This window comes from Sapajus apella, unplaced genomic scaffold (genome assembly GCF_009761245.1).
Source record: "Sapajus apella isolate SASKATOON/1434 unplaced genomic scaffold, GSC_monkey_1.0 scaffold68, whole genome shotgun sequence".
NCBI classification, from domain to species: domain Eukaryota; kingdom Metazoa; phylum Chordata; class Mammalia; order Primates; family Cebidae; genus Sapajus; species Sapajus apella.
Genome location: NW_022437008.1, coordinates 8,524,040 through 8,533,554, shown reverse-complemented (window position 1 = coordinate 8,533,554; position 9,515 = coordinate 8,524,040). Strand labels below are relative to the sequence as shown.

Here is a 9,515-nt window from a genome sequence, read left to right as displayed (position 1 = left end):
TGTGTGTGTGTGTGTGTGTGTGTGTGTGTGTGTGTGTGTGTGTGTGTCTGACGCTCGGTCTCTGTCTCTCACTTCTCTTTCTCACATGCATGCACGCATGGAGGTATGCATCTTGTAAATTGTCTTTCTGTTTCCATTAGTCATAAATTTCGCAGTGCTGGCCTTTAGATGTGGACATGTGCCTATCCACTGGCCTGGGCACTGCAGTCAAGGGAAGTTCCAATGGAATCATTTTCTCCATGACCTCCTCCCCTCCAGTTTCTCTATTCTCTCTTTCTGGAACTCAGATCTTTACTCAGATCCTTCATTTCCTAGGGCAGTCCTTTAATATTTGTCATTATGTATCTCCCATTTTCCATCTCTTTGTCCTTTCCCCTTCTTTCTGAGTGACTTCCTCAAGTATAACTTCAAGCTGCATGGTGTGGGGAGAAATCGGGAGACCTAACAGCTTCTGCAACAGACTCATTAATCCCTGAGCCAGCGGGGTATTCTGTGGTGTACATTTGTGGACTCTCAGCTTTCGCCACTGGCTCGGGAGTTGGTACCCTTGACGAAGTTATCCAAGTACCTTACTGCTCGCGCATTTACTTCCTGCCTTCAGAAATTCTGCTGCTGCAATTTTATCTGCTATTTCTCCTGTTCATGTGCCTTTCAAAATAGGCACTGTCTTTCCAGTGGGGTTGGAAAGAGGAGATCAAAACCTCACTTTGTATAATACACAAAAGGTTGTCTATCTGTTGATTTTAATTTTTTTTTTTTTTTGAGACAGGATCTCACTCTGTCACCCAGGCTGGAGTGCAGTCGTGCAATCATAGCTCACTGCAGCCTGGATCTTCTGGACTCCAGTAATCCTCCCTCCTTAGCCTCTCGAGTAAGTGGGACTATAGGTGTGTGCCATCATGCCCAGATAATTTACTAACGTTCTGTAGAGCCTGGGTCTCGCTATGTTGCCCAGCCTGGTCTTGAACTCTTGGCCTCAAGTAATCCTCCCACCTTGACCTCCCAAATCACTGGGATTACAAGGAGCCACAGCTCCCAGCCACAAAGGTTGTCCATAATACATATGCTGCGAAAATTTCCATCCAGTCTAAAACTTGCCTTTTGCCTGTGTTTATGATGTCCTTTCTAAGTGGAGCTGCTTTTGATTTTTATGTAGAGACATCTGTTGATCTGTCTCCTGAGTCTGAAATCTTTCAGGAGAAAACTTTAATCAGCATTGCTTTCCAGTTATTGTTCTTTTAGGGATTGGAGGCATCCTCTGGCCGTTAGTTGTTCTTCATGAAGAAAGCCAGAACTCTGAAACTGCACCCTTCCCTGCCCTGAGCAGCTTCATTCCACTGGGTGGTGATGAGCCCCTGTTAAACCTCCGGACTTCCAGTTGACCTGCGTGCTCCCCAATCACACATACAAGACCCCATTCTCTAGGCAGGGTGCCTATCAAACCCTCACCATGAGGGCACCCATCCCCAATTCACTGCATGGACTTGCTTCTTGGACACTACCCTCTGCATCTCCCTCCCCCAAGACTGCCTCATTAGCCGGGTTGTTCGAGGCCGAGTTCCCACAGGGGACAGCTCTGCACAGGAGCGACGCAGACCCCCGGCGCACACAGACGGGGCTCTCGGCTTCATGCCATTTATAAGCAGTGACTGATCAATCCAGAGCTTTGGATCAGATAAAACTTGGATGAATGGCCTCCTCACATGCTGCTAGCAATACGCACTCCTGTCCATTCTGAGTCACCTGCTGTAATCAGCTTCGTTTTGTTTCATAACAGCACAGGCAACAATTCTTGAAAGTGATCGCACTGCTGAGAGACAGTGGAGATAGTCCCCCACCGAAGAGGACTTGAGACAGAAAAGTACAAAAACTCACAGCCCTGTTCAGAAGCCGCCGTGCCTGGGATAACGCAACTCATCTTTTTCCATCTTGGCTGTTTGAATAGGAACAAAGGTGGCATCATATGGTAGACCACAGAGGTCCCTGGGCCTGTGCACAAATGCAAGGCATTACCCCCCAAGCATACCCTTTGCTGGGCACACCCCACCTGGCCTTAATCCCCCTGCACCTGGAGCAAGTGGCACGCCAGCCCCGGCTACTTCTCAGAAGGAAGTAAGCTGCCCCTCTCATGTTTGTGAAAACACTACTCTGTCTTCACCTTGCCTACAGCGTCAGGTCTACAAAGACACCCCTTTCCCCACCATGAATCAGAATCATCCAGATTTAAAAGAGTTGTGTGGGCCTAGCAGATAGGCAAGCTTGTTCACAAGGGATAAAGTATTTGGAGAGCTGAAAACTTCTCTAAAGTTCATTCAGCCCTATTTAGGCCACTCAGCGTATGGGGAAGTTCCATGCATGTAGCCCCCCACTAATCAGCATCCCCCACTCACTCACACCTCCACGGACTAGGACTCTCAACTTGGCAGCCCGTGTTGCTGTTCACAAGAATGGAAAAAATAGAACAGTTTTCCCAGGAAGGAGAGTGGGTGAAGAAGACATGAGATGTATGGAGCCTTCTCCTTCTGACCCATGATAGACACGAACACACAGATGTAACACAACTCTAGTCCAAACAACTCTGAGCCTGGACATTCTATGCATCTGCTGCTTCCTTTGCAAAATCAGGAGAAAGTGACCCAGGCTTGAGAGACAGCAAAACCAGATTTCAAAGCCCAGGTCTGCCACTTACCTGCTGTGCAACCCAGGACAAGTTAATATAATATACTTCTCTGAGCTTGGTTCCTTATTTGTAAAATGGAGATTTACATCTCAAGGTGTATTCATTTACTCAGTCATTCGGTACTGAGCTCCAGGCAGTGTTCTAGGTGTTAGCGACGGTCGTGAACAAATGAACTCTGTAGGGTATGGCACAGCACACAGGTGCTAAGTAAATAATGACTGTTATTATTCTTACTATTGCTAATGAGTTTTGTCATGAGGAGCAACTGGAATTAAAGTATGTTAGTGTATTTTATAAATGTAAAGCTCTCTGCAGACATTAGCTGATATTATTTCTTCCATGGCTCATGCTCTAAGAGCAGGCCAATGGGTGGCTTTCAGCCCCTTTCAGTGTTGCAAGAGAGCTGCCGCTAGTTCTTGCCACATCTCCTGTCTCATGTGCACAGCTGTCTTAGAATTCATGCTCTGGGCAGGCAGCAAGAGAGATCAACCTTTTTCTTTCTCCAGGTCTCAAGGTCCCTCTTTTGTCTTGCATTTCTCTGATCATCGGATCTTTAAGCAAAACTACCAGGTTTTCAAATTAGTCACATTGGTGTGTATGCATTGGTACACATACATCCGCATCAGACACATCTGGGTGGAGAGAGAGAGAGAGAGAGAGAGAGATGGTAGGTAGATAACAGATGATAGAGGATAGATAGATGATTGATCGATAGATAGATAATAAATAGACAGATAGTTGATAGATGACAGATGATAGATGACTGATTGATTGATTGATTGAGATAGATAGACAGACAGACAGACAGATAGATAGAGAGATGATAGATCTGTGATTGCCTACCTAAAATAAAGCCTCTGTAAGGAAGGTCCCCAGGGGTTGAATGTTCTACAAAACTAAGCTCAACCATTTCTGCCCCCAAATGAGGCCATGAAGAGGAGGAAAACCACAGGAGGGGAGGGCCAGCTGGTACTGCTGATTTTAATCCAGCAGGCCATCAGGTTGCACTGGCCAAACCCTGGGTTGGATGAGCCATGGCAAGATGAAGGTTGGGCCAGGGTAACTGTGAGTGGCTCAGTGGTCCCTCTCCATAAGTGGTCATTTCTCTCTTTGGAGACAAGAGCCTTGCTTCCGGACAGCTGTCCGTGCGTGACGAATGGTTGGGACCAGAAAGACATGCGTGTGACAGAAGGAGAGTGAGCATGTTTTCCTGCAGAAGATCAAATCAAGTGTGTGCCTGGCCCTGGGCAACACCAACACCCTGCTGCTGATTCCTACAGTGTCTGCCTGTCCCAACACCATGGCTCCCAGGGCCCTCCCATGCCCACAAACTAATCAGCCTCAGATACATCTGGGAGGATTTCAGGGACTGCAGCCTCCCTTCAAGGTGGCAGAGAGAACCCAACCCTCAACCCGCCCCCAGTCACAAAGGTAAAATCAGGATGGAAACCAAAAGACCCATTTATGTACTTAATTTCCATTGATTAAAAAAATATGTAAATGCAAAGATGTTGACACGATTAAGCCATTATGGGCTTATTGTGCAATTATTTCTTTGATAGTTCATGACAGCGCAATTGGAGGCATAATGGACTATTATGCAATGACATCTTTGCTGAGTTTTTTGCCTGTTTTCCTCTTTTCCTTAATTTTCTTTCCTTCATCTTTCCTCCTTTAAAAAGAGAGAGAGAGAGAATATTTCATTTGCAGATCATTGACTTTTTAATGTCAGATTATTTACTCAATAGTCAATAACGATGCCTTTGGATTCATTATGGGCTATCGTGTAAATAGCTAATTGCATTAATTACAGCCTTTTTACAAATGTTTAGTTTGCAGCTCATCACACCCACGGACTGTGTAATTGCTGCTATCGGGGCTGATGGGCAGGCACAGCCCTGGGTGCCTGCATGGTGACAGAGGGATGTCTGTTGCCTTTGTTCTAACCTAACCAAGTTAGGACCACTAGCCACATCTGTGCATGCGTGTGTGCATGTGTGGGTTTATGTAGAGGGGAGCTATGACATGAACATTTGTCAATTATTTCCCTTTATGTTTATAAAGATGAGGAGGGATTCTTCTTATGCGGCTGAAAATCTTGCTTTGAAAACCGTCATGCTAATTCTAAGGAGAGAGAAAAGTCTACGAATTGGAAAGACTAACATATTAAGAGGCAGAGTGTCCTGCAAGGTATTTTTCTTTTGCAGACTGGAGCTAGTGATTTTGAGAGCAGATTCAGATCCTGGAGTGCATACAGAACAAATCTCCCAGAAACTGGCCATGAGGCTCATGAGGCTCATTGTCTTCTTGTCAACAGGGCTTTGTGTTTGTGAATGGGAATTCTCATATGCATGGAGTCTTCGTGGAAGCCATCTAATATCTTTTGCATGTACATTTGAGGAAAACTGAGGAAGAAGACGAACACAGGCAGCCCTGGGTCAGCTGGTGTTCACTTGTAGTGGGGCAGGTGGTTCCTTGGATCAAGGTGACCATTTTCCACTCCTTCACCTGCCTGTTTTCTGAGCCACAGGGCCAACCACAGCATCTTCCTTCCTGGTCTCAGGGGGTTCCCTTCCTTCCTTCTTGTACCCTTCCCCAGCATCTCTTCACATCCTTCGATGCTTGGCATAGACCATCCCTGGCCAAATTGTCAGTCCAGATACATCGCTCTGCATGTCAGGGGTTCAGCAGTATATTCGGAATTGAAAAAGTAATCTCAGTCACTCTTTAAAGACAATTCAGGACACCTACCAGAGATCACGTTGAGTTAGCATTTTGAGTAAAGGGACACAAAAATTGTGCTCTGCCCCCAGACAGAAAGGCCTTCCTCCACAACTACCGTGAACCCCATAGTAAACTGGGCAAGAGAGTTATCTGCAAGATGTCCATCCACTCATCATCCCTGCCCAATACAGAACCTATAAGAGAACCATAACCAATCTGCATAAACCATTTAATCCAAAGACAGCATGCACTGCATCAACACTTCTGCTTAGAGCAATCTCACTTAACTGAACATCACAAAGAGGGATATGAAATTAATAAGACTTCTTGAATATTCCAAAGAAAAATTATTACATTTCTGCATTTTAAAAAAGCTGGCATTGGGGATTTATACAAGAAGTCAACTTTAGGGTTAGATAGTAAAGTCCAATGGTGACCCTTTCCAGATCCATCCTTCTTTTATGTATATATCCATTTGTCTTAACCAATCAGATCAACTTTGCCAACTTGCAAACAAGAAGCTGATATGAACTTGTGAAGACATTAAAAAGTATTTTCAAAATTTTAAGTCAGAAATACAAAGGTTTGGGGGTTCTCCTTCAAACAAAACGAGGTTTAATTGTCCGGAAACCCCAGCCCTCCTTAAGCATTTTAGGAACGAAACTCTTTAGGGGATGCAGGAAAAATGCCTCAGATATTCTTCAAAGGGAGGCACGTGACCCATGTGGCCAGGGCAGAAGTGGCCCTGTCCACTTGGTCAGTGCTGACAAAGCGCTGAAGGTCCTCAGGCCTTTGCAGTTCCAGCTCCTAGCACTTGACCTTCTGGGCTGGTAAAATAACACATAAATGTCTCCTGTTAACCAGAGTCTATTTCCCCACCTTCAGAATGCTTTCCTCTTCTATTTGATAACTTTTTGAATATTAATGGCAAGTCATAATTCCAAAATAATTTTGAGGACAAAAGAAAATAAATACATTCAGCCTAGGAGATAAAAGAGAGTTATGGGACTAGTTTAGACGAGATTATGACATTTATCATTCAACTAAAGAATCTAAAACCATAGCATAATAAAGCATTTTACACATTACATGGTCCTCTTTTTTTAACATAAAGGGATAAATGGCACATTTCTCATATCTAGCAACATAAGGTGCCCAAATCTATTCAGATGGTTCCACTAAAATTGGGAGAATTAGGAAAAAGAAAAGATGCTTGCTAACTGGAAAAGTTTATGTACTTTTTTTAACTTTCATTTTACATGCGCAGGTTTGTCACATGGGTATATTCCATCCAGGTAGTGAGCATAGTCCCTAATTGGTAATTGTTTAAACCACACCCCCTCCCTCCCTCTTCTCTCTGGTAGTCCCCAGTATCTATTGTCCCCATGTTTATGTCCATGTGTGCTCAATGCTTAGCTCCCACTTCTAAGTGAGAACACATGGTATTTTTTCTGTTCCTGCATTAATTAACTTAGGATTCTGGCCTCAAGCTCCATTCGAGTTGCTGTAAAGGACATGATTTTGCTCTTTTTATGGCTGTGTAGTTTTCCACTGTATACATGTACCATATATTCTTAACTCAGTCCACCACTGATGTACACCTAGGTGGATTTCATGTCTTTGCTGTTAGGAATAGTGCAGGGATGAACATACATAGGCATGTGTCTTTTTGTTACAATGATTTGTTTTCTTTTGGATATATACCCAGTGTTGAGATGGCTAGGTTGAATGGTAGTTCTGTTCTAAGTTTTTTGAGAAATCCCAAAACTGCTTTCCACAGTGGCTCAACTAATCTACACTCCCACCAAAAATGTACAAGCATTCTCTGTAACCTCACCAACATCTTACATTTTTTTACTTTTTGATAATAGCCATTCTGACTGGTATAAGATAGCATCTCACTATGGTTTTGATTTGCATTTCTCTGATGATTAATGATGATGAGCATTTTATCATATGCTTGTTGGCTGCTTATATGTCTTCTTTTGAGACATGTCTCTTCATGGCTTTCATTCATTTTTTAAGGGGCTTATTTATTCTTTAGTTTAGGAATTTATGAGTCTTGGTTACAAATGTCAGAAGCCAATTTCAAGGTGGTTAAAGGTAAATGGATTTATCAAGAACATCCTCCAAGTGCCCCATGAAACCAAACAGAGTAGTGGCTTGCGTCTCAGGATCCCTGGGAGGCAAAGCATTCAGGGCTCTCACACTCTCTTATCACTTCTTCCCTCTCCCTCTCTCTGCCAAGGTGGTCACCATGGCAGCCAAGCACTTTCGAGATTCTACTGCCGGAAACAAAGTCTCTCTGGATCCCAAATGCAAAAAATTCTAATTGTTCAGTATCCACCACTGGACTTATCAATGATGCCAGGAGATCACTGGAATCATAGCTAATCACACAAGACCATCTGAATGTAGTGGGGAGAGTGGCTGGGGAGATGGAACAGATTCTATGAGAAAAGGGAGAGAAATTGGGATAGGCAGTGTAAACAAAATGTATTCTCTGTGTACAGGCAGGATTTCCTATAGTAGTAATCGTGACTCTCTTTCAACTATCCATGACTTGGGTGTAGCTAATGAGCACAGTTGGGGCAAACGAAAGCAGAATTACAGACCATCAGGAAGCATTTGCCAAACCCTAGCATAATGGACTGTGGCATGGTTTGGATGTTTTGTCCCCTTTAAATCTCATGCTGAAATGTGATCCCAACCTGATTTCAAATTATACTACAGAGCTATAGTAACCAAAACAGCATGGTACTGGCATAAAAACAGACACATAAACCAATAGAACAGAACAAAGAACCAATAAACAAATCCACATACCTACAGTTAACTCATTCCTGACAAGATGCCAAGAACATACACTGGGAAACCAGTCTCCTTAATAAATGGTGCTGAAAAAACTGAGGATCCATATGCAGAAGAAGGAAACTAGACCCTTATCTCTTGCCATTTACAAAAATCAACTCAAAATTGATTAAAGACTTAAATCTAAGGCCTCAAACTGTGAAATTACCAAAGAAAACATTGACAAAACTCTTCAGGACAGTGGTCTGGGCAAAAATTTCTTGAGTACTAATATGCCACAAACACCAGCAACCAAATCAAAAATGAACAAATGGGATTATATCAAGTTAAAAAGCTTCTGCACAGCAAAGGTAAAAATTAAGAACTCAAAGAATGGAAGAAAATATTTGCAAACTACCCAACTAACAAGGGATTAATAACCAGAATATATAAGGAAATCAAAAACTCTATGGGAGAAAAGTCTAATAATCTGATTAAAAAAAATGGGCAAAAGGTTTGAATAGATGTTTCTCAAGAGAATACCTACAAATGGCAAACTGGCACAGAAAAAGTGCTCAATCTGATTATCAGAGAAATGCAAATGAAAACTACAATGAGATATCATATCACCCCAGTTAAAATGGCTTATAACCAAATGACAGGCAATCACAAATGCTTGTGAAGATGTGGAGAAAGGGGGAACTTTGTACACGCTTGGGGAGAATGTAAATTAGTACAAGTACTATGGAGAAGAGTTTGGAGGTTCCTCGAAAGTCTGAAACTAGAGCTGTTGTACAATCCAGCAATCCCACTGCTGGGTATATACCTGAAAGAAAGGAAATCAGTATTTCAAGGAGATTTCTGCACTCCCATGTTTGCTGCAGCATCGTTCACAATAGCCAAGATTTGGAAACAACCTAAATGTCCATCAGCAGATGAATGGATAAAGAAAATGTGGTGCATATACAAGCTAGAGTACTATTCAGCCATAAAAAAAAAATGAATGAAATCCTGTCATTTACAACAACATGGATGTAACTGGAGATCATTATGTTAAGTGAAAGGAGCCAGACACAGAAAGACAAATATTGCATCTTGTCACTTACTTGTAGGATCTAAAAGTCAAAACAATTGAACTTATGAAAACAGAGTAGAAGAATGGTTACCACAGGCTGGGAAGGAGACTAAGAGTTTCTGGGGAGGTGGGGATGGTTAATGCATACAAAAAAATGAATAACACATACAAAAAAATGGTTAATACATACAAAAAATAGAAAGAATGAATGAGACCTACAGTTTCATAGCACAACAGGGAGACCAT

General features: G+C 42.7%; 1 long non-coding RNA gene across 1 annotated transcript in view; it reads right to left on the bottom strand.

Annotated features, from left to right (window-relative positions):
- The window catches only part of LOC116530795, an 11,845-nt gene extending 5,153 nt beyond the window's left edge, over positions 1–6,692 (bottom strand). The window contains exon 1 of the long non-coding RNA XR_004260132.1: positions 6,284–6,692. This is a non-coding gene — a long non-coding RNA (uncharacterized LOC116530795). The remainder of the gene's footprint in view (positions 1–6,283) is intronic.
- Positions 6,693–9,515: the final 2,823 nt, after the last annotated feature.